We start from the raw sequence: 26980 nt of genomic DNA, 5'->3' as shown, positions 1-26980 counted from the left end.
TCTCCTACTCATTGAATGATGTGCCCACAAGAGGTCACGGAAGGAAATGATGGCACCACGATTCACTGACAGGAACCTGGAAGTCCTGGAGGATGGAATAGTGTAGAGAAGGGTCATTGCCTTCTCAGAGGACAGCTGGAGGACATCGCGCCAGTACAACCTGCTAGCCTGATCTCATGTCATTGCAAGGATTAGTGCCATCTCCAGCATTCAGAGGAATGGCCAGAAGTGGCGTAAATGACTAATGACCTCTATTCTGCCAGGGTAAAGGCTACATTTGTCTCAGCCATCTCAGATGCACTCTAACTCTGGTGTTGCACCCAATTCCCACCAAGTTATGCTGCTGTCACTACTGCCTGAAAAACCCTTCCCTCCCTCATTCTGCCACTTCAACCTCCCACCCCTGCATGCACTCTGTTTTACCTCCACAGTCAAGCTCACCACCTTTCCACCACATACGCCGGTAGTATCACCTATGCTACTCATTTGCATCTCATTCATTTCCCTCTTGTTTTTTTTCTCATTACAGGAGAATGCAGCCAATGACAGGCCAGAGAGAGTCTGTATGGGTGGAGGTGTGCCCAACATCAAACTCCTTATCCCCCTGTGAAGACAGAACCTTTGACTTCACAGAAAAAGTCCAGGAGTACGTCAGGAATGCAGAAATAAACAGGTCCTGCATAGGACATAGAAAAGTACAGCACAGAACAGGCCCTTCGGCCCATGATGTTGTGCCGAGGATTAATCCGAATGTATAATAAAATAACCTAACCTACGCACCCCGCAATTCACTGCTGTCTATGTGCATGTCCGACAGTAGCTTTAATGTCCCTAATGACTCTGCTTCCACCACCACCGCTGGCAATTCATTCCATGCATTCACAACTCTCTGCGTCAAGAACGTCTCCTCTATACTTTCCTCCTAATATCTTAAAACTATGACCCCTCGTGCTAGTCAATCCTGCCCTGGGGAAAAGTCTCTGCCTATCAACTCTATCTATGTCTCTCATTACTTTGCATACCTCGATCAGGTCACCTCTCTTCCTCCTTCTCTCCGGAGAGAAAAGTCTGAGCTTAGTCAACCTCTCCTTGTAAGACATGCCCTCCAGTCCAGGCAGCATCCTGAATGAGCAGATGAGTTAGTCCCACTCTCTTCCCACTGAAACCCTCACAGTCACCCCACTGTCAATTTCAAATATTACATGCCACTTCTAATTTATTAGCCATATGCCTCTCTCTCTGCTGCCTTGCAGGTTCCTCCAGTCACCTCATTGCTTTTGCAGAGAAATGCCTGGCTCCTGCATTGGCAGGGTTGCATCTCTCACCCCAAACCAACCCGGGTACTGGCCCCTTGGTGGAACGTTAGCCTTAGAGAATGTGGGAGCACAATCTGATGAGCGCTCATCGTGGCAGCTTGGGCAGTTGGTCCAGTAACAAATGTGCAGACCGTTGGTGCTGAGAGAAGTGCTGAGACCAGGCTCAGGCAGGAGAGGACCCTGTGGTGTCAGCAATCAGAGACTTCATCCACATTCACAGGAAGAAAGAGGAGCAATAGGCAGGTATGTGGTAAGCGGTGGCCCTCATAGCCCAGAGGCTTTAGGAGTACAGCAAATCCTCAAGGGGTGCCGGATAGGCACACAGACCTGCACTCCACCGCCCCACTCATTTGTCCTCAGTGCCAAAGGCATGGCCACAGAGTTATGGGGTGCATTGACTCTAGACCCATTTCCTCCTGTTTCCAAGGAAACTGGTGGCACTGGCCAGAGATCAACCCCATCCATGTTTCTCAGCAGTTTCCAGGCAGGACACCCCAGAGGTGGCCAAGCTGTCCACCTCTGCCCCTTGCTTGCCCCGCCAAGTTGATGTTGAAGCTGAGAAAAGTCAACTTGCCTCTGGGGCCAGTAACGTCCGCATCAGAGCAGTCTCCCTCCACCCCAACTGCAGAACGAGGGAGTGCACTTTAGATTAGATTCCCTACAGTGTGGAAACAGGTCCTTCAGCCCAACCAGTCCACACCGACCCTCTGAAGAGTAACCCACCCAGACCCATTTCCCTCTGACTAATGCACCTAACACTACGGACAACTTAGCATGGCCAATTCACCTGACCTGCACATCTTTGTACTGTGGGAGGAAACCAGAGCAAACTCCACACAGACAGTCGTCCCTGGCTGGAATCGAACCCGGGTCCCTGGCGCTGTGAGGCAGCAGTGCTAACCACTGAGCCACTGTGCTGCCCTTGCTTGCAGTGAGAACAGAGAAAGAAGAAAATGCATTAAGAATACAGGTGGAGAAGGCTATCTAGTTTTTCAAAATCTGCATAATTGCTGCTAACTGTAGTTTTCATGGATCTGCTTTCATGTCTCTCTGTCCAGGTACTCAGCACATTGCTGCAGCATCTGGCAGCAATTCCTGGCCACAGAAGAGGTTCCATAGATTGAGGTCTGTGTACAGAGCTGACAGCATTACTTACAATCAGGGGAACAATATGTACTGGAGCTTTGTTTGCTACAGAGAACTGATGCTCTCCTGGACAATAATGTTCAGCTCTCATTGTGCGCAAAGGTATAGCTGCCAAAGAGTTGGCTCCCAGCAGAGGTGGAAATAGAGCTGCTTTCTGCACATGCAGTGTGTTTTCTCCATAAGCTGCTAGCGTGTGGTGCAGATGTGAGATGCGTGTAACACCTCTGTAGAGCCAAATGCGCACCCCTAGGCTGGAAACTATTGAGCAGTAAGCCTAGCTTCCTGGTTGTGTGACTGTCTATCCAAAGTTACAAGTAATCCAAAACTGTGCAAACTAATTAAGGTGGAGAGATCATAACAGGTTATCAAGTTGATGGTGTCGAAACAGGACAGTAAGGAAGATTTTACAGCTACAGAGCAGTGTGGTGGGGTTATCTGTAGTGCAGCATGAACCCAGAATCACAGTTGAGGCTGTCTTCATGCGTACAGAACCACACCACCAGTTTCTGCTCAGAATTCTGCATTGCTGTTGACATTTAACTTTAAGGGCATTTAAATGGTCACTGGACAGACATATGGATGAAAATGGAATAGAATAAGTTAGCTGGGCTTCAGATTGCTTTCACAGGTCAGTGCAACATCGAGTGCCGAAGGGCCTGTACTGCCCTGTAATATTCTATGTTGTCTATCTTGAAGGCCACCTTGGAGGGCGCTTACCCGAAGATTGGAGGCTGAACGTCCTTGACAGCTGAAGTGTTCCCTGACTGGACGGACACCTCAGGATTCAACTCTACTGCAAGCCAACGAATAACCACATAATGCTTCACTTCTCTAACTTCCATCGTAAACATATTAACGAAACCATCCCCTATGATCAGCCCCTGAGTATACACACAGGATCTGCTCAGATGAAGAGGAATGTGACGGACACCTACAGAGGCTGAAAGACATTCTCATAAGAACAGGATATAATGTTCAACTCATCCAACATGCCATCACGAAAAACTGCAATGGCCTCCTCAGGAGATAGTCATGGGGCATGACTGATTGATTACCCTTCAGTGCTTCCCCAAAGCGGAGGAACTACACCTAGGTCCAGTCAAGGATAGTAGTGGGAAGTTGCGTGTGGAGGCGGAAGAGATTGGGGAGACACTGAATGAATACTTTTCTTCAGTATTTACTCAGGAACAGGGCATTGTCGTTGATGTGAATACTGAGTCACAAATAAGTAGAATGGATGGCTTTGAGGTATGTAGAGAAGAGGTTTTGGAAATCCTGGAAAAGGTGAAAATAGATAAGTCCCCTGGGCCTGATGGCATTTATCCTAGGATTCTCTGGGAAGCAAGGGAGGAGATTGCAGAGCCATTGGCCTTGATTTTTATGTCCTCTTTGTCTACAGGAGTAGTGCCAGAAGACTGGAGGATAGCAAATGTGGTTCCCTTGTTCAAAAAGGGGAGTAGGGATAACCCTAGTAACTATAGGCCGGTGAGTCTCACTTCTGTTGTGGGCAAAGTCTTAGAGAGAATTGTAAGGGATAGGATTTATGCACATCTGGATAGGAATAATGTGATCAAGGATAGTCAGCATGGTTTTGTGAAGGGCAGGTCGTGCCTCACAAACCTTATTGAATTCTTTGAAAAGGTGACGAAGGAGGTTGATGAGGGGAAAGCGGTGGATGTGGTATATATGGATTTTAGTAAGGCGTTTGATAAGGTTCCTCATGGTAGGCTACTGCAGAAAATACGGAGATATGGCATTGAGGGTGAGTTGGAGGTTTGGATTAGGAATTGGCTGGATGGAAGAAGACAGAGGGTAGTAGTTGATGGCAAAGTTTCTTCATGGAGTGCCGTCACTAGCGGTGTTCCGCAAGGATCTGTTTTGGGACCATTGCTGTTTGTCATTTTTATAAATAACCTGGAAGAGGGGTTAGAAGGTTGGGTGAGCAAGTTTGCGGATGATACGAAAGTCGGAGGAGTTGTTGACAGTGAGGAAGGATGTGGCAGGTTACAGCAGGATATAGAGAAGCTGCAGAGCTGGGCAGAAAGGTGGCAAATGGAATTCAATGTAGCTAAGTGTGAGGTGATTCACTTTGGGAAGAATAACAAAAAGATGGGGTACTGGGCTAATGGTCGGATACTTGGTAGTGTGGATGAGCAGAGGGATCTTGGTGTCCATGTACACAGATCTCTGAAAGTTGCCACCCAGGTAAATAGTGCGGTGAGGAAGGCATATGGCGTACTGGCTTTTATTGGTAGAGGAATTGAGTTCCGGAGTCCTGAGGTCATGATGCAGTTGTATAAGACTCTGGTGCGGCCGCATCTGGAATATTGTGTGCAGTTTTGGTCGCCATACTATAGGAAGGATGTGGAGGCACTGGAACGGGTGCAGAGGAGGTTTACCAGGATGTTGCCTGGTATGGAAGGAAGATCGTATGAGGAAAGACTGAGACACTTGGGGCTGTTTTCATTGGAGAAAAGAAGGTTTAGGGGTGACTTGATTGAGGTGTACAAGATGATTAGGGAGTTAGATAGGGTTGACAGTGTGAACCTTTTCCCGCGTATGGAGTCGAGTATTACAAGGGGACAGCATTTATGCCATAGGTTTGGGTAGGTGAGGGTGGAGGTGGTGACGGTGGGGGGGTGGGGGTAGTGGATGCCAGTGAATAAAAGATAGTTCAGCCTAGTATATAAGAATAGCAGGACCATGGTCTGCCTCCTGCCAGACTGGCAAGGATGGGGGCATGGGATGACATGATAACAAGCTAAAAGAAAGGGAAGAAATGGTCACAATTTAAAATCGTTGGGCTCAACATTAAGTCCAGAAAGCTGTAAAGTGCCTAGTTTGAGGATGAGATGTTGTCCCTCCAGTTTGCGCTGTGTTTCACTGGAACACTGCAGGATGCTGAGGACAGACAAGTGGGCACAACAGCAGGACGCTGTGTGAAATGGTCACTTACAGTGGTGTTCTGCAAAGCGGTCACCCAGTCTGCATTTAATTTCTCTCATGTAGAGTAGGCCACATTGGGTACAGCGAATACAACGCACAAGATTGGAAGAGGTAAAGGTGAAATGCTGCTTCACCTGGAAAGCCTGTTTCGGCCCTTGGATGGGGAGCAGGGAGGAGGTGAATGGGGCAGGTGTTGAGAAGGTGCCAATGGAGGGGTGGGGTTTAGGGGGGTAGTGTTGGCGATTGCTGAATGGGACTAGGGTGTCCCGGAGGAAACGATCCCTGCGAAATACAGACAGGGGGAGTGAGGGGAAGATGTGTTTGGAACTGGGAGAAGGGGATGGAGTCCTTGCAGGCCACGGGGTGTGCCAAGTTGTAGTGAAGGTAGTTATGGGAGTCCATGGCATTTTAGTGGATGGCAGTGGACACTTTATTCCCTGAAGTGGAGACAGAGAGATCAAGGAAAGGTAGGGAAGAGTCTGAAATGGATGAAATGAAAGTTGTAGAGGGGTGGAAATTGGAGGAAAAATGAATGAAGTTTTCAAGGTCCTGACAGGAGCTTGAAGTGGCACCGTAGCAGTTATCAATTTATCGGAAAAGAGAGTCCTGAGAGGGGGCCAGTGTAAAACCGTCTGACCAGCTATGATCTCCAGCATTTGTTGCCCTCAAGTACTCATGTGACGTGGCAAATTTTATCTACCTCATTCGCTGCAGGAAAGGATGCTCCGAGACATCGTCTATCAACAAGACCATGTGGACACTGTGACAACGGATTAATGGGCACCGCCCAACAATCGCCAGACAGGATTACTCCCTCCCAGTTGGGGAACACTTCAGCGGGCTAGGACATTCAGCCTCCAAGGCAGCCCTTTGCGATACACAACAACACGGAATCACTGAGCAGAAACTGATCGCCAAGTTCAGTACCTCATGAAAATGGCCTTAATTGTGATCTTGGGTTTGTGTCGCTCTACAGGTAACCCCACTGCACTGTTCTGTGTTTGTAATATCTTCCTTACTGCCCTGTTTTGACACCATCACCTCGAAAACGTGTTATAATCTCTCCACCTTAATTAGTTTGCATAGTTTTGGATTACTTCTTACTTTGGATGGACTTTCGTCATGTGACTTTTATACCTGTCATGTTATTCCAGACAATTGGTTTGCCTCCTGCATCACCTTATTTTGTGATTTTTTTTGTAATTATTGCTCTGACTCAATTAATCAGATCATAGGTCACCCCTTCCCTGGCTGATGACATTTTATGCACACCTTTTGGTACTGTTGATCATCTGCAAAGGCTTGTTATTCAGCCTCCACTCACACCATCTGTTCTATCTTTTAGAGACTCTTAATTACCCAGAATTATCTTGCAATGGTCTCTCTGCCCATAAGTTCTGTGCCTCTGCACTATCCTCCACTTCACTTGATGGAGAAGCAGCACTCCGAAAGCTTGTGATTTCAAATAAATCTGTTGAACTATAACCTGGTGTCGTGTGACTTCTGACTAATTCAGGTCAGGTATAGGATCTAAACTTCTTTCTTTAAAAAGACTCTACTTGTTTTAGGTCTGGGGATTTCGATTAAAGGCTTGTTTGCAAATTTGGCAAATATGCGCACATGGCCTGGATCAACTTATTGTCCACTGATAGACAATTTTTCAAATGAGGATCATAGGATTGCTACAGTGTGGAGGCAGGCCATTCAACCCTCTGAAGAGCATCGCACCCAGACCCACCCCTCTACCCTCTCCTGGTAACCATGCATCTCTCAAGGCTACTTCACTTAGCCTGGACACTACGGGCAATTACCAGTCCACCTAGCCTGTACAACTATGGATTATGGGAGGAAACCAGAGCACCTGGAGAAACCACATCCACACGGTCACCTGAGGGCAGAATCGAACCCGAAGCTGTGGTGCTGTGAGGCAGCAGTGTTATCCATTCAGTTACCATGTTGCTCCCCCAAAAAAAAGAAACATCCAGCTGTTGAAAACTGCTCCCACTGCAGTCACTCCCTCTCCTTGGCTCTATTATTTTAAAAATTGCACAGTTTGAATGATATCTTTTGCGTAAGTGCATATCAATGGTGCAGATGGCAGTCAGCATAACACAGGCACTGTGAGGCCATTCACATCTTCCTGGAACTCACTTTGTGGCTGAGAAAAGACAGCCCTCATCCAAAAATTAGAATTCATCATTACCCATTAGAGTCAGTCGAGTGTTTTATGAACTGAGCTATTAATCATTTGATGGAAGTTCAGTTGGTTGCTTGTCATCTCCTTGTGCGTCAGCAACAAGCTGAGCAAGGCAGACCAGAAAACATGTGTTCACTCAAATATGTCATTTGTTCCTACATGTAAGTTATCACTGACTTAAAAACACAGAAAGAAATCTTGCAAAGTAGAACTAATTTCATTGGACTTGGGTTGCCAAGGTATGTGTAGGTAGTTTAATTATCACTTGTTACCTTTTCTTGTACTTTTCAAAAGTATACACATAAGATAATAATATGGGGAATGGTTAGCACTACTGCCTACCCAGGTTCAATTCTACCGTTGGGGCGATTACCTGTGTTGAGTTTGCACATACTTCCTGTGTCTGTGTGGTCCTGCACACCCTCCAGGTGGGTTGGTTTCCTCCCACAGTCCAAAGATGTGTGTTAGGTTGGCACTGGCCGTGCTAAATTGCCCATTGTGTCCAGGCACGTGCAGGTTAAGTGGATTAGCCATGGGATTTACAGGGTTACAGGGATAGAGAGGCGGGGGGGGGGGGGTTTAGGTGGGATATTCTTCGGAAGATTGGTGTGGGCTTGATGAACCAAACGGCCTGCTTCCACATTGTCGGGATTCGATGAATAAACATAGGTATAAATAAGCCCAGGAATAATAATAGGGACTGTTACATTGACACGGATAACCCAAGGAACCATTTGACCACATTAATCTGGAAATTGAACGCAAAGTTCCCTTCTGTCGGGAAATCAAATTCTCAATCAACCAAGTTACAAGGTAAAATAAGAGACATTTGTTCTTTGAATTTACATGGTATCTTCATAAAGCCTCGTCGCCAACTGAGCAGTCCTTACTTTACAAAATTGGTCACATGTTCAGTGTTGTTGCAGAAACTTAAGGATGGAATTTTCCCCTTTTCTAATATTTTGTCAACTGAGATTCATGATACCCTTTCCGCCATGACTCAGAGTGATTTATTTTCCCTCAATCTTTCACTCTTCACTCAGGAATTTTGCAGCCAGGCTCTTTGGTGCCTTTTTTTAGTGAGTCATGTCAGTGAAAACAGAAGGGCTCACTGCTGCCAGGACCTTCTCGGTTTCCTCTTACTGTCACCATATTTAACATTGAGTCGCACACCACTTCAGATGCTACAAGACAGGAACTGGCCCTCACACTGTCGGGCTGCATTGTTATTAATGAACACACGGACCAGAGGATAGACGTGCTCTGTCCTGCATTGCTGCCGTGTATCTGGAGGCATTAGTGAATGGGGCATTGGAAGGGAGGGCCACATCACCAGACATAGCCAGCCTGAGCACAAATCACAGTGTGGTTCAGTGCTGTGTCCTGGGTAAGAAGGAAGTCCTAGCAGTGTAGAAAGAAGCTCCTCTTGCATTGTTCAGTGCCACCATTTCTATCTCTGCCACTTCATTCTTCTCTCACCAAGACTCATGGTCTAAAATGCTCGTTATTGCATGCTGTTACCCATCTCATCCTCCAAAACGACTAACCTTTCCTGCCCTCTGCACTCTACTCACTCATTTGGAACATGTCACTGTCTGTCTTGTCCTGCCTATAATCGCCAGAGTGCTGGCACTTGACCTTCATGTCAGACCATAACCCAATCCCTGGACTACAAGGATATGCATTTCTATAGTCTGCTCGGACTAAGCTCCTTGCTAACCTTAGCTAACATTGGATTTGCATAGGACAAGACCCTTGACTGATGGTGGTAATACATCTTGACTGACTGGAGTCTTACTTAACCTCACGAACCTTTGACTTTTATAGATCGCCATTTGTTCAAAGCACATATAGTGTATTTACCTTGTAAACTGTTGTCCCATGCTGCATCTCTGACATTGATGTAAGACATTGCTCTACTGCCCACTCCTGTGTGACTATCCAGTGCTCTTTATTCTCAGAAACAACAGGCCTCTCCCTCAGCATTGAAAAGTAATATAAGCCACAGAGGCTGACAGCCTGTAAGTAAGTGGTGCTGGAAAAACACAGCAGGCCAGGCAGCATCCGAGGAGCAGGAGCATCGATGTTTCGGGCATTAGCCCTTCTTTAGGAAGGGCTTCTTCTTTCCTGAAGAAGGGCTTATGCCCGAAACGTCGATTCTCCTGCTCCTCGGATGCTGCTTGGCCTGCTGTGTTTCTCCAGGACCACATTTTTCAACTCTGGTCTCCAGCATCTGCAGTCCTCACTTTCTCCTAGCCTGTAAGTTAGTGACAGTACACTAAGTAAGCAATAATGAGTAGGTAGAGATTGGCAACTTGCAATTAAGTGCTAAAGTAAGTGAGTGCTAAGAAAACAAATAAGAACCATAAAATAAATGTGTCCCTAGGAGCACAAAAGCATCCTGTGTACATGCATGTTTAGATTAGATTCCCTACAGTGTGGAAACAGGCCCTTTGGCCCAACCAGTCCACACTGACCCTCTGAGGAGTAACCCACCCAGACCCATTTCCCTCTGACTAATGCACCTATCACTATGGGCAATTTAGCATGGCCAATTCACCTGACCTGCATATCTTTGGGCTGTGGGAGGAAACCAGAGCACCCGGAGGAAACCCATGCAGACACAGGGAGAATGTGCAAACTCCACACAGACACAGTCACCCGAGGCTGGAATCGAACCAGGGTCCCTGATGCTGTGAGGCAGCAGTGCTGACTACTGAGCCACTGTGCCACCCCATGTTTGGGTCTGTGTGTGCAAAACAATTTGGCAGAAGCATGAATGCCCAAGATTTTCCTGTACTACAGAGTGAAATGCTGAAGGCTGTAGTGTTATCTGAGTTGGTCTGGGAGCAAGCATGATGATGTGCTGAGGCTGGTGATTGGTTGATTCATGCAGCTGAATCGTTGAGGAGAATGGTGGCTCTGGCAAATCTCAAGACGTTTTTCTAAAGAAACAACTGAATGATGAATGTAACGAGTATTGGGTGCACTGCAGCCATCAGGTACCTTTTCGCATTTACTTGTCGGGAACTTGCTCTGTCTACTATATTAGTGAAGGAGAAGAAAGTTGGAAGGGATACACAAGTGATCTGAGTTAGGGTTTTAATGAGATATAAACGCAGATAAATGAGATCATTGCCATTCAATGTCGAGATTGTGAAGTCACCATTTATGGCTTGAATGGAAAATTCAAAAATATTTCTCTCAACATCAAGAAGCTGATTTTTTTTCATTCTCACAGTATATTTCCAACTTTCTCACCATTATTCATGCCAGACCTGGGATGAGAAGGCTCAACTCTTAGGTTTTCTTAGAATCCCTGCAGATTGGAAGCAGGCCATTGGCCCATCAAGTCCACACTGGCCTTCTGAAGAGCATTCCACCCCAGACCCACTCCCCCACCCCTGTAACCCTGTATCTCCCATAGCTAATTCGCCAAGCCTGCACACCTGTAGTTACTTTGGGCAATTCACCATGGCCAATCCATTTAACCTGCACATCTTTGGGCTGTGGGAGGAAACCAACACAAACATGGGGACAACGTGCAAACTCCACACAGTTGCCCAAAGTTGGAATCGAACCTGGGTCCCTGACATTGTGAGGCAGCAATGCTAACCACTGAGCCACTGTGCTACCCCTAAATAAAAGATAATCCTTTCTTGTCGCATATATTTGGCAACATAATGTATAAATTCCAGTATTTCACAAATTTAAAATATTTAAATCATAGATCAATATACTTTGCTAAGTATTGAACATGGCAGTTTAAGAAAGAGGAGTATGTAAAATAAAAGTTTTGAACATGATAAATAGCTATACTAAAAGAAAAGCTACAACCAAATTTGTGATGCAGTCATTAAAACTGCAGCCAAATGTGCTGATGAAAGGGTTAAATTAAAAGTACGTAACTCTATGTCAACAGCACTATAAATCACCAAGCCACAAAGTGGCATGTAAACTAATGTCTAGCACTACTGATGGCTTTGTAGACCACCATGAATGTGGCTTTCCATTGAAAACTGTCTTGAGTAGTGCCATAACCACAAACCGTCGTGTGTGTGTGTGTGTGTGAAACAGTATGGTTTCACTTCAGCAAATGAACAGTTCATCGAGCTACACCCAGTGACTGGTTGGCTGACAAACAAACATTAACACCCTTTTCCACTAAATGTATGACATATCATAATAAATAAGGGTCATTTATTGAGATGAATACTTGATCCAAGCTTTTAGAGGCTTACAGCTGCTTATATATCATAAAGGGAGTGGATCAAATTGATTACTGAACCTATAATTTGCTGTGCTAATTGAATTAGCCATGTCACCAATGAGACGAGATTCAAACTGAAACAGATTCTCTCCAGCTTTGAAACTTAATATAGGTTGAAATTCCAAAGCGAATTGTTTCCATTGCACTGACTTTAATGTTCTCAGCTGCACATCGTACTCGCTACCATGTTAGGCTGTACAAGAACTGACTTGTCTTTCAAAGGCAGACTGTGACAAAAAAATGCTGAAAATAGGCAATAAATTTTGTCTAACAGAAAACTTGACATCACATAACGAACCCTTATTTTGTTAGCCCATTTGTTCACATCTTCAATTTACTTGCAGACATAGCCATGTTAAAATTCCTACACTCCTTCTTCATTGTGAATCTTTTCAGAGATTTGCCTCCACCTTCAACAATGAGCTCATGCCTTTTCAAATTGACCATTACCTCAGAAGCTTAGACAATTCTATAAACCATCTTACAAGAGTCCATTTGTTACCAGGTACCTAAGGCAGTGAGGTGCTTTCACACATGCATATATATTATGTCCTTATTTATGGATCTTAAAATAATTTATAACCGTATCTTTTACTATAGCTAGGTAATGGAATGGTATCCTGCCAAAACAAGAGCTTAGTTTGTTAGTCAGAATCAAGAAATATCAAGCTCAAAATACCTGAGTACTTGAGGACACAAAGCAGGTATTTCTAATCATAAACGGCAGTTCAATTCTCAGAACAGAATAGGATTCCTCGATAATTATTTTGACAACCAGATTTAATTCAGACAATTCTGAAGAATACTACATTCATTTACAGTGGAATTAGCACTTTCCTCTGCAGCTATCAGATTATTACACAGCAAGCTCATCAACTAGAATCCAATTTTATATGGACTTTCAGAATTGTTGTAGTGACAACCTCACCATTTAACATTAAAATCAATAAATAATTTAAATGCTTTTGCCTGCGATAGTGCCACATTAGTTTCTGACCCACGAGACTGAAGATTCGTATTTGCTCAACAGCATTCAGAAAGGTGATGTTTCCCAGTTTTGAATGTCAGCATAACCACAAACCATCATATGTGTGAAACTGCTGCCCAGATTTTGTGGTCAGCGACGAAGGAACGGCACTCAATGTTCACTATGCTGACAGCTGCCCACAAAGTTTGAGGACCTTTGAGTGAAAACCCAATTAATCTGATGTCTGGACTTGTGTGGCACCCTCTACAGGGAATCTGTAGACGATGTGAGAAGGGCAAGGAAATCTTCAATAAAATTGAAGAACCTTTACTGAAACAGATAGAGATAGAAATTTATCTCAGACCGTGCTGTACTGTGTTGGTATGTTAGCAGCTGCATGTTATGTGCAACAATTGGCATTTAGTTCCATTGCAGTTAGTAAAATGTAAACATTTAATTGCATTTTTAATTAAATGTCTGGTACTGTGTATAATGGGCACCTGACATTATTAGGCACTTTGCACCATTGCCCAAGCCAAACCCTAACCTGGCAACAGGAGTTATGAATTAAATTTATATCACAGATAGAAAGAAAGATAAATATTGGAAAAGACAGGTGAGATTAAAAGAAAAATAGAAAACAACTCAGTTTAAAGAAAGGTTGCTCTAGTTTTTTTTAATCTCCAGCATAAATTAACTCCTGAAAGAATAAGATTCTACACATGAAATATTATTGTCAGACCAGGGGGGTTGTTTGGTAATAATTCTCACCTATCATTTCATTAAAAATTCACTTACTCTGGAGCTCTCAATCTTCCCGAGTATTTTTACTGAAATAAGTGGTGGGATAGGTAATCCAACTTCACACCATTGTATTGATTTCACTGTCAAGTTTATCAATGAGGATTGTTATCATGGAAAGCAGGACATCTCTTATTGCAATTAAAAACTTTACCAGCTTCATATGTAAAAAATGGTTGGCTATTCTTAAACATGAAATGACTCTGACAAAGTTAGACATAAGGATGATTGAATTAAAAATATCCACAGAATCATAGAATCCCTACTGTTGAAGGAGGCCATTCAGCCCATCAAGTCCACACCAAAAAGCATCCCAGCCATACCCACCTCTGCCACTCTATCCCTACAAACCTGCATTTCCCACAGCTAACACACCTAGCCTCCATATTCTTGGACGCTCTGGGTAATTTAGTATGGATAATCCACCTGACCTGCACATCTTTGGAATGTGGGAGGAAACTGGAGCACCTGGAGGAAACCCACACAGGCACGGGGTGAATGTGCAAACTCCACACAGGCAGTCACCCGAGGCTAGGATCAAAGTGTCCACTGTACCACCAACTTTGGCGTCATCCTCACATTTACAAACCATATCTCCACCACCAACTTTGGCGTCATCCTCACATTTACAAACCATATCTCCTAGATTATCAACCAAATCGTTTATATAAATGATGAATAACATTGGGCTCAGCATTGATCCCTATGGCACACCACTGGTTACAGTCCTCCAGTCTGAAAAACAATCCTCCACCATTACCCTCTGTATTCTACCATCAGGCCAATTTGAATCCAATTGGCTAGCTCTTGCTGGATGCCATGTTTTTTAACTTTACTCAACAACTACCATGTGATACCTTGTCAAAGGCCTTGCGAAGGTCCACGTAGACAATGCCTACCATATTGCCCTCATTTACTTTCGTGGTCACACTTTCAAAAACTGATCACGCCTTTAAAAAATCTCAAGTGTATCATCTCTAAATCCCATATTTGGGAGACACCTAAGCCTGTCCTTTTCATTTAATGAGCAGCAGGAACATTTCATTTGACCCAGCTTCTCTTCCATTGAAGAGAATTCCAAATTCAATGTCTCTCTGACAGAGGAAATTCCTCTCTCTTTTTCAACTTAAATTAGAGATCCCTACTGTGAAATTGTGCTGTCCCTTTCTAGATTCCTCAATAAGGGAAAATATTTTCTCTGAGGGAAATCAGCAGGGTAAAAAGAGAACATGAAAAAGCTTTGGCAGATAAGGTAAAGGAGAATGCAAAGACATTCTACAAGTATATTAAGGGCAAAAGAGTAACAACTGAGAGAATAGAGCTCCTTAAAGGTCAATGAGGTCACCTATGCATGGAATCACAGGAAATGGATGAGATCCTGAATAAATATTTCTCATTAGTGGAGAAAAACATGGAAGATAAGGAACTTGGGGAAGTAAATACTGATGTCTTGAAAACAGTCCACATTATGGGAGAGGAGGTGCTACAAGTCTTAAAAAGCATAAAGGTAGATAATACTCTGGGACTTGATCAAGTGTATCCAAGGACATTGTGGGAAGCAAGGGAAGCAATTACGGGGTCCTAAGCACAGATATTTGTATCAACAGCCACGGTAAAATGCCAGGAGATTGGAAGATGGCTAATGTTGTGCCATTATTTAAGAAAGGCTGCAAGAAAAAGCCAGGGAACTACAGGCCTGTGAGCTGAATGTCAGTGAAAGGTAAAGTTTTGGAGGGGATTCTAAGAGATAGGTTCAACATGCATTTGGAAAGGCAAGGACTGATTAGGTATAGTCAGCATGGCTTTGTGCATGGGAAATTATGTCTCTCAAGTTTAATTGAGTTTTTTGAAAAAGTGACCAAGAAGATAGATAAGGGCAGAACAGCAGGTGTTGTCTACATGGACTTTAGCAAGGCCTTCAACAAAGTAGTGCATGATAGACTGGTTAGTAAGGTTAGATCGCATAGGATCCAGGAAGAGCTAACTAATTGGATATAAAATTGGTTTGACGCGATGATGCAGAGTGTAGTGTTAGAGGGTTGTTGTTCAGACTGGAGGCCTGTGATCAATAGTGTGCTGCAAGGAAGGGAGCTGGGTCCATTGTTGTTCACCATTTATATAAATGATTTGGATAAAAATACAGGAGGCATGGTGAGTAAGTTTGTGGATGATATCGAAATTGGTGGCATAGTGGACAGTGAAGAAGATTATCTAAGAGTACAATGGGATCTTGATCAACTGTGCCAGTGGGCTGAGGAATGGTGGATGGAGTTTAATGCAGATAAATGCAAGATCTTGCATTTAGGCAAGGCAAATCAGGGCAGGACGATGTTACAGCTGTATAATACATTAGTAAGGCCACATTTTGATTACTGCATACAGTTCTGTTCACCTGCTATAGGAAGGATGTTATTAAACGAGGAAGGGTGCAAAGGATGTTACCAAAAGTGAAAGATTTGAGTTATAGAGAGAGGCTGGATAGGCAGGGACCTTTTACCCTGGAGTGTAGGAAGCTGAGTGGCGAACTTTGCAAGGTTTATAAAATCATGAAGAGCATAGATAAGTTGATTGGCCAAAGTCTTTTCCACAGAGTAGGGGAGTCCAAACTAGAGACATAGGTTTCAGGTGAGAGGGGAAAGATTAAAAAGGGGCAACTTTTTAACACAGAGGGTGGAGGGTTTATGGAGCATGCTGCCAGAGGAAGTGGTCGAGGTGGCACAATTGCAACTTTTAAAAGACATTTGGACAGGTGCATGGAGAGGAAATGTTTAGAGGGGAATTGGTCACACACAGCAAACATTAGTTCAGTTTAGGAAGCTGGGTTGGCATGGACAAGTTGGGCCAAAGGGCCTGTACCCATCCTGTACAGATACTTCTGGGATAACATGCGTTTCAACAGCATGTTGTTAAAGAATTAGGGAACGGTATTTTGGAGAACGCTCCCCGCTATTAGCAATAGCATGATTCCAGCAGGGGAGCGGTTTGTGATCTTCATTCTGTGCATGTGCCAATGTGCTCGCTGAAATCTCCATGCCGTTCTGCACATGAGCCGATGTCCTTGCAGTTCTGCGCATGCGAGACGTCGATGCTGGTCTTTGTGCCATTCTGCACATGCACCGAGTCCACGCCAAGGTCTCCACATGGTCCTGTGCATGCGCGGTGTCAGTGCTGGTCTTCATGCTGTTCTGCGATGTCGGCTGCCGAGAGAGCAGCTTTCTGTGAGAGCGACTGTCCAGAGAGAAGCTTTTAAATGTGGTGTGTTAAATTTACTTTTGTTTCGTTAATAAATACGTTTTCAACCTTCATTCAGGCTATGCTGTACTTTGTGTTCGAATTTTGGGTGATTTTTGAGCGATCATGAGTGATATTTTTTTGTTGGTCAGCCCCTAACCCCACTTTTCCCATCGGCTCCATTATTTCTATTCAGCGATTTTCTATTGAGCAAGGTTACACTGGAACACAATTCAGGGGTTATGGAAGAAATACCTATATACCTCTACGACTGTTGAGATCTGTACATTTCAATTAGAACACTTTGCTTTCTTCTAACTGTCGAGACCCAACATGCTCAACCGTTCCTCACAGGGTGACATTTCATTTCAGGAATTAGGCCCAGTCACGTTCTGGTTAATCTACACCACCACATCCACTGAGGGGAAATTATGTTTTGACGTTGCCCAACATGCGCACGGTTTTCTAAATGGGGTCTAATGAAAACTTTAGACAAACTGCAACAGGACTTCCACCCTCTTTGATTCCACTCTCTTCGTTCTAAAGGCAAACAACCATTAGCTTTTCCATAATGTTTACACCTGGTTATTAGCCTTTGGTGATCTCTGAAGAAGGAAGCCTAACTCATACTGTTTCTTTACAGTTTGACTTCTCATCATTGGGAAAACGCTCACTTTTATCTTTCCTAAGTCCATATTGAATTAAATTGCATTTCCCCATAATGAACTCCATCTGTCAAAGATTAGTGGATGCCCTGAAACAATAGAGGAGAAAGTGAGGGCTGCAGATGCTGGAGAGCAGAGCTGAAAATGTGTTGCTGGAAAAGCGCAGCAGGTCAGGCAGCATCCAAGGAACAGGAGAATCGACGTTTCGGGCATGAGCCTGAAGAAGGGCTCATACCTGAAACGTTGATTCTCCTGCTCCTTGGATGCTGCCTGACCTGCTGCGCTTTTCCAGCAACACATTTTCAGCCCTGAAACAATACCACAGTCAACTGAAAACAATTGCCTGCATCTTTTCTCTGGGATTTTGACCAGTCTTCCACCAGAGCTACATTGAGGACAAGGTTTAACTCTGCAGAATTACAGCATACAAATGGCTCATGGGAAATCAGAATGTATGAGACACAACCTGTATGTATTCACTGAGTGCAACCTGCAGAATCGGTCACGAGACAATTGTTATTCCATTAAGTGCACTATATTTCTTCCACTCATGCAGCACAGTACTAAGCAAAAAAAAAACAGAGACACTTATACATTTTATACCTGCATCCATGTCAGTCATTGGCTTTGCTAATTATCCATTAACAATTGATAGCCAAATCATTTTCAGAGTTCACTGACAAACCCATTAAATGTAATATGTCCTCTCCCTCCACTGCACCTCAAATGCTAGTGGACATCACTAGCATGTACTTCCTAGCCCTAGTCTGCCCTAATGATGGGGGTGATAAGCAACTTCTTAAACCACTTCAGTCAGTACAGTATATGTGAGCATTGTTGCTGTTGGGTGCCAGTGGTGAAGGAAGTGAGCGCTTAAAGTTATGGATGGATGGGTAGCGAACGAGTGATATGGGTGTGAGAGTTATCGTTAGGTGTTCCCAGTTGATGCATAACATAGACTGGTCTGATGCCCAACAGAGGTGTTTCTAAGAAATATTTTTGCATTTGGTTCGACAACAAGGGTAAGGTTTACACAATTAATGGCAGGGAGTTGGGTAGTGTTGTAAAACAGAGAGACCTAGGGCTTCAGGTACATCATTGTTTATTGGGAAGTCATGTTGAAATTATACAGGATGTTGGTGAGGCCTCTTCAGGAATATTGTGTCCAGGTCTCGTCGCCCAGTTATAGGAAGGATATTATTAAGCTGGAGAGAGTTCAGAAGAGATGTAGCAGGATGTTGCTGGCGTATCAGCTCAGAGAAAGTGAGGACTGCAGATGCTAGGGATCAGAGTTGAGAGTGTGGAAAAGCACAGCAGGTCCGGCAGCATCCGAGGAGCAGGAGAATCGATGTTTTAGGCAAGAGCCCTTCACCAGCCCTAGCTGAGGTATGGAAGATTTGAGTTATAAAGAAAAGTTGGATAGACTGGGACCTCTTTCACTGGAGCATAAGAGGTTGAGAGGTGACCTGATAGAAGTTTATAAAGTAATGAGGGGCATAGATAGAGTTAACGATAGTTGTCTTTTCCCTAAGATGGAGGATTTCAAGACTAGGTGACACACTTTTAAGGTCTTAAAAAAGACATGAGGGGCAAATTTATTTTATAAAGAGATGGCTCATTGTGGAATGAACTTGCTGAGGATGTGGGTATAATTGCAACATTTAAAATACATTTGGAACAGATACATGAATAGGAAAGGTTTAGAGGGATATGGGCCAGGAGCAGGCAGGTGGGACTAGTTTTGTTTGGGATTATGTTCAGCATGGTCTGATTAAACTGAAGGGTCTATTTCCATGCTGTGTCACACTGTGTGGGGATCATCAGGTACTCAGGAGGGTACTGGTGATGATTTATGAGATAGAAACAGCATGTGCAAGTAGCCATGTGCAGAAAGACAGGAGATTGGCAATAGGTAATAGAACAGCAGTGTGCAAAATGGGTCGAATGGCCTCCTTCTGACCCATAATAATTCTGTGATTCATGTGCAAAGCTAATATTTGCATCCCAACCTTAATTTCACTTGAGCTGCTGAAACAAATCTATTTGTTTCCGATGGATGCTGGAGCCAGTATTGGTCAGGATTTTTCAGTAGCGCTCGTGACTCAAGGGAACTAGGCGTCACACCCGTTCTCACCCTGACTCCATAATCGTGATGATCACCCTCCACGTTGCCTAACCCAATTCCACTATCAAACGTAGCTGAGAGCTGCTGATGGGCTTGTCTTCCAGTAAGCCACATTTAGAGGTACTTGCTATTAAGAGGCAAATGAGGTCTGGAGGCGATATTTGGCATGTCTCTGTTGAGTACACTGTATGTGGCCCAACAAAAGGCTCAACCTACAGTTTATCCCATTAATGGCTTTTCATAAAAGGTACTTCACATGAACCAGAGCACTTTGTATCAAAGTGAAAGACGGAAAACGATTACGAGCTGGGAAATCCGGGTTTTTGTCTAAAACTGATTTTACATGAGCTGTCAGGCATTCACAGGTAAATCAACCATTTCAAAGGATCAATTTTGGGCACTTCCACCAATGTGCAACGTGCTTGTATGCTGTAGAAAGTGGGGCTGGAGAGGGCCGTATGGAGTGCCACAGATTCAGGAGAAACACTCACATCGCTCTTGACTCTTCAGTAATTCCTGTTTGGGAAGATAGTTGCTGTAGCATCTAAAGAATGCTGAACAGAGCAGACCTGCTGTATTTGTCACAATCCAACTTCTGCAAGAGAGACAGTCGATAGTGAACACTCCTCCCCTACCTCATTTATAAAGGTAAGGTACCCAATAACTGCTGGCAACTGCCAAGATCCCTGAAAAATAGTGCAATTCTATTGAGGTTTCATGTCTGGAATTTGCTTTCATTGAACCCATTTTAAAATTGCCTTGATAAGTTGCAACTTCTATCCCTGATATGTTTTCTGCAGCGCAAAACTTTGAATTCCCACCACACACCTCCCTCAGTCCTTGCCCCCACACAACTCCACAGTGAGCCACCCATTTTGTTCCTTCAAGATTTGGATTTCCCTTTGAGGCATCTATGGATTTTTATTTGTTTTCCTCCAATATAAGTGAAGGAGAATTTAATGTACTTACAAATCAAATTACAAAGCTCAAGGAATTACTTGTTTTTGCATGTCAGGACCATTTTTCAAATGTCAGCTTTTTTGGAAGTTGTGGATTAGCTTTTGCTAGCTGCTTAGTATGGCAAGTACACACTCGCTTAGTTCAGTATTCAAGAGATTATCATCTAACTTGCCTGTTTTTTCCATCATGAAGTTTAGCTGCTTTACATTGATCATAGAATTAAAGATTCACTTTTACAAATTTATCTTCTAAGTGCTGCAATTCACTCTGATTTTCTTCAATCAAGTTATTTTCTGTAGTAAATGAGGCTATCTCCAGCTTCTTCTGTAAAACCTTCACCAATGACCATTGGAAGTGAAAAGGAATGAGTAAGCTATGGCAGATCTGATCATTTGTCCATTATTGGAGAATGAGGAAAGCATCTGTTTTTGCTAATAGCATTCTAATAAGGTTTGATTTAGTTCAAAGACCAAAGACAGTGTTCTGTAAATTGTGTTTATGAAAATGCATTTTGTTTAAACAGTGAACTTTCAGATTTAAGAAAGATGTAAACACAAAAATAGATCTGTTTGAGTTAAATCAATGTTTGTTATTTGCAGCTCTCAATATTTATAATACTTTGGCTTTATGGTAAATATTGGTATCACAAAACAGATCTAAGATATTGTCTTATTATAACTGCATTCTCATTACAATTTTAAAAAAACTGTTTGAATATTCAATTAAAACAATTTCATTTTATGAGACTACTGCCAAATCATTACAAATCTGTTTAAGGTCCTGCTAAGTAAAGCTGTAACAACAAATAATGTTACATATGCTGATACAATCAAATTATCAAAGCAGAACATGAACAAAATATTTGTGATTGGACAGTAACTGAATTTTCAGTTCTTTAATATATTCATTTTATGCTGCACTGATTATAGCCAGCTCAGCACTGAAGAATTAGAAGTTTTACCCACTTTAGATCCAAAAAATGCTTGACTAATCTTATCTAAACATGAAGTGACTGTAACAAAGCCAAGCATTAGAATAATTGACTTAAAAACATCCAATCCATCACAAAAGCATTTTTTTTTTGCTTAGTTCAATGAAAAGTGCAGGATGTCATATCAGGAACAGCATCAGATGGAGCTGAAAATGCACTGACAACATGGTGAGGCTACATTGCAGGATTACCTGCATGCAAAGCAGCAAGTGATGCACAAGGTTAAATAGCTCCACAACCAGTGGATTAGCCCTAAGCTCTTGTTACATTTTGTTGTGAATGATGATGGACAATTAAACGACTCACTGGAGCTCCCATCCTCAATTATAAGGGGGCGCAGCACACCAGCACAGAAGATACAGCACTTCAGTCAGAAATGCCAAGTGGATGGTCCATATCGGTCTCTCCAGAGGTGTCCAGCATCACTTCACCTAATTCAATTCATCATGATATCAGGACATGGCTGAGGTCAATGGACGCCGACAACATTCTGGCAATAATACTGAAAACTTGTGCACCAGAAACTGCTGACCACTCACCCATCCCCTAAACCAAACTGTTCCATTACAGCTCCAACATTGGTGTCAACAGATCATGTCAAATGCCACATTGTATCTGTGGTCTGTCCATGATTTTCCACTTGGGATCAAAGCAACATTTGCAAGTCCATTCAGGATCTTCAAATAATGCAGGGAGCCTTATGAAGCGTCTGGACAGATTAGACAGGTAGAAACTGATCCTGCTATTAGAGGATTCAGAACACCAATTTTAAGGTTATCAGCGAAAGAAGCAGTGGCAACATGAGGAAAGACATTTAGTGCACTGCCTCAGAGTGAGGTGGAGGCAGATGCCATCGAGGTGTTCCAAAAAAAAAAGGCTAATTGTTGGAAAGTTGCTGAGGAGCTCCAATGCTTTGAGATAAATCAATAATCCAATGCAGCAGTTCATCCACCCATTGTGGTACCTTTGTAAATGATTGATCAAGAACCAGATGGTCTTTGCATAGGACGGGCAGTCCACTCTCCCAGATCACTACCGAGGCAATGCAGGAAATACTACCCCAAAAGATGTCAGTGTTTGAAATCTTCTGGAAGTCAGCTTGTAACAAGTGAAGCAGAGATGGTGAAAATAGATTTCTTCTGACATATCCAGGTGCATGTGTCATGATTTGTGAATATGGATCCTGTGTTACTGACAGCAGTGGACATAATGCCTGAGGTGTCAATGAAGTTGAATGTTTTCTATTCATGAATTTGATTTCTTCATCCAAATCAGAGAGACTACGGGAGCATTCCAATGGATTCCTTGTCAATATTTTTAACTGACTCATCATGGTTAGAGGAAACCTTCCTTACTAAAATAATAGCATAACCAAAATGGTTGAGATATAGAGATATTAAAGCATGCAGGATTATCAAAGGATTATTTATTACTATCTAAAAGAAAACCATTCTTCAATATTAGCTGAAGCATTTATACCTTGTTTTTAGAATAATGTTAATAAAAAGTAGACCATTTCATGAATTATAATAGCAAACTTACCCAAAGGCACCCTTATCTGTCCATTTCCAAAGATGCGCTCACAAATGTAACATGTGATATTGGGACTCAACACCGATATTCCATCCTACCAGTGTAACCAGGTGCATTATCACTTATTATATCTTTCATTTTTTCCAGTTTTGATGAAATGTCATTGATGTGAAATATTAACTCTATTATACTCTGCACATTTGCTACCAGACCTGAGCTTTCCAGCATTCTGTGTTTCTACTTGTAAAATATTAGTGATTGCATAATGCTTGAATGAGCTCACTGTGCCTGTGGTACTTAAATTTCACTCTTTTTGGAAAATAATAGTAGAGACTCTGCAGATCTAATCCTGAAATGCCAAAACAGCATTGATATTAATGTAGTGAATGTAAAATTTGAGTCTGAGCACTCAGTGTTGATTTGGTATCTATTAGCAACTGCTGATCACTCCACTCTAAACTGCAAGAATCAATACCGGTCCTTGTTTTTAGGGCAAATCTAATCTGTTTTAGAAACACTACCTTCCATTCAAGCTGGGATCATAGTAAACTGCATTAATGTGAAAGTAGCCTCAGGTTGACATTCCTTATACAGCCAAGTCGAACTTAGATCAAAGTAGGAAATACAGCGATGTTCATCAATTCTTAAAAGGACCCCAAAAAGTGTTTATTACTATCTGTGCCATTTCTGTAAAGTAGCAAATCCATGTGTGGCTGACAAACCATATTAATATAATCCTGATGAGGCTGAGGAGTGACCTTATAAAGGTTTATAAAATCATGAGGGGCATGGATAGGATAAATAGACAAGGTCTTTTCCCTGAGGTGAGGGACTCCAGAACTAGAGGGCATAGGTTTAGGGTGAGAGGGGAAAAATAAAAAAGGGATCTAAGGGGAAACTTTTTCATGGGTGGTACGTATGTGGAATAAGCTGCCAGAGGAAGTGGTGGAGGCTGGTATAATTACAACATTTAAAAGGCATCTGGATGGGTATATGAATAGGAAGGGTTTGGAGGGATATGGGCCAAGTGCTGGCAAATGGGACTAGGTTTATTTAGTCGGTACAGGTGATTTGACTGAAAGATTTGTTTCCATGCTGTAATTTCTATGGCTCTATATGTTAGATCTAATGATGTGTAATTAAGTGAGGTCAATTTGTAATCTCATGCTAAAAAATGTGTTGGAAAATAGTGATCATAATTATTGAATTCAAAATCAAGTTCGAAAGTAACACACTTTGGTCCTAAACAAAACTCTCAAAGATTAACAAAGTTAATTAAATGGTATTGATAGAGAGCTGGCTAAGATTGTTTGGGTGTAAAGATTAAAGATCTGACCATAAATAAAGTGGACATTCTTTTTAAAAAATCAAAGATGGTTAACACATTTACATTCTATCAAAAATCAAAACTTTAGCAAAAACCAATTCACCTGCGATGTAATAAGAAGACTAAGGGTAGTATTACATTCAAAAAAGTGTCTTACAATGTTGCAAAAAATAGTCATAATTCTCAAAGGTTTGAACTATTCTGGAAGGTGATAAAAGGCCAGCCAAAATGATTAATTAAAATGGAAAGGAAACAATAGCCAAGGATGTGAAACAGATTTTAAGAGCTTTTGTAAGTATTTAAAAAAAAAAGAGAATATAGCTAAAGTAAATGTCAGCACCTTTGAGACAGAGACAGGAGGAATTATCCTGAGGAATGAGAAAAGACATTCAATAGGGTGTGACTCAAAAGATTACTAAATCAGAATGAGAAAATGACAGACTTTGAACAAATATTTTGTCCCTGTGTTCTCAGCAGAAGATGCAAACCATATCCAAGAAAAAGAGGGTAAACAAGGGGCAAAAAGTAAGGATTCTGAGGAAGTTGATTTCAGCAGAGAAAATGTGTTGGAGAAGCTTAGTGGACTGAAACCTCATAAAGCCCCAAAATCTGACGGCATATAGTATACGGTTCTAAATTGAATAACTGAAGATTCTGAGATAGTTGATGCACTGTTTATGATTCTAGAATGGTTTTGATGCATTGAAATTTAGCAAATAGAACATGGAGCATTATAGCACAGTACAGACCCTTCAGCCCTCAATGTTGCAATGACCTGTGGAACCAATCTGAAGCCATTCTGATCGACACTATTCCATTCTGGTCCATGTGCCTATCCAATGATCATTTAAATGCCCTTAACCATTGGTGAGTCTACTACTGTTGCAGGCAGTGTGTTCCAAGCCCCTACTACTCTTTGATAAAGAACCTACCTCTGACATCTGTCCTATATCTATCACCGCTCAATTTAAAGCCACGTCCCCTTGTGCTAGCCATCGCCATCCAAGGGAAAAGGCTCTCACTGTCCACCCTATCCAACCCTCTGATTATCTTATATGTCTCAATTAAGTCTCAATTCTATTTAAGAAGGATTAATAGCTGCATTGCTCCAGCCCAGGCAATACCCTGATGAATCTCCTCTGCAACCACCCCCATTCAATCACATCCTTTACATTGTGTGGTGACCAGAACTGCATATAATAGCCCAGTTGTGACCTAACTGCATTGTAACCTTTTGGCTTGTGTATTCAATTTCTTGACTCATAAAGGTGTATCCCATATGTCTTCTTAACCACCTTGTCTACCTCTCCTTCTCTCTCAAAGGATCTCTGGACATGTACACCAAGGGCCCCCTGATCCTCTATATTTCCTGGATTCCCACCATTTAATGTGTACTCTTTTGTCTTGTTAGTTCTCCCAAAATACATCACCAAACACATTTCAGGATTAAATTACATTTGCTACTCATCATCCATCTAACCAGTCCTACAATGTACTGTACAACAAGGCTTTACTCCTCAACAATTTTTGAGTAGTCTGCGAACTTATTGATCGAACATTCTTCCTTCATGCACACGACAAACAGCAAAGGACCTACCACTGAACCCTGTGGCAGCCATTGGATACCAGCTTCTCATCACTAAAACACCATTCCACCATCACCCTCTGTTTCCTGCCATTAAGGAATTGTGGACCCAATTTTACAAATGTCCCTGGACCCCATGAACTCTGAACTTTTTAACCAGTCTGTCATGCCTTACTGAAGTCCACATGGATGACACCAACTGCGCTATACTGTAGTCAGCTCTTGGAAAAATTCAATCAAATTTGTTAAGATTATCTCCTCACAAAGTCATGCTGAGTATTGTTGATTAATCCTTGCTTTTTTAAGTGGAGTTTAATTCCACAATTTTTTTTCTAACAGGTTTCCTATCACAGAATTTTGACTCATGGGCCTGTAGTTGTCTGCTTTATCCTTACTACTCTTCTAGAACAATAGTACCACATCAGCTATCCTCCAGTCCTCTGGCACATTTCTTACGGCCAGGGAGGAATTAAAAAATGAATGTCAGAGCCCCTGTAATCTAACCCCCTCCCTCCTACAGCAGCCTGTGATATATTTCAGAATCACAGAATTGTTATGGCACAATAGGGGGCCATTGGCCTGTCATGCCTGTATCAGTACTATTACCTAGCCTTTTCCCCATATCCCTGTATACTATTTCTAACCAAATAATTATCAATGTCCTCTTGAATGCCTCAATTGAATCTGCATCTGAGATATTAAAGGGTTAATTTGCTCTGCTGACCTGCAGGAAATTGTATGTCCCAGGGGTAGGATAGTCTGAGGGTGGTATGTCTCTGACTTACAGGTAGAATGTAAGGATTTTACATTCCCATTCCTTGCCATCAGAGCTATTTGCATGATCATTTCCTAGTTATTCAGAGTAAAAGACTTACACTATTGTCTCCTATTCAGAAATCAATAAGAACATTGCAATTAAA

The sequence above is a fragment of the Chiloscyllium plagiosum genome, unplaced genomic scaffold, assembly GCF_037043375.1.
Source record: "Chiloscyllium plagiosum isolate Xiang-an unplaced genomic scaffold, Cpla_swu_hap1 HiC_scaffold_1, whole genome shotgun sequence".
NCBI lineage: Eukaryota > Metazoa > Chordata > Chondrichthyes > Orectolobiformes > Hemiscylliidae > Chiloscyllium > Chiloscyllium plagiosum.
The sequence above is the reverse complement of the archived record's forward strand: the minus strand, read 5'-3'. Positions refer to the sequence as shown.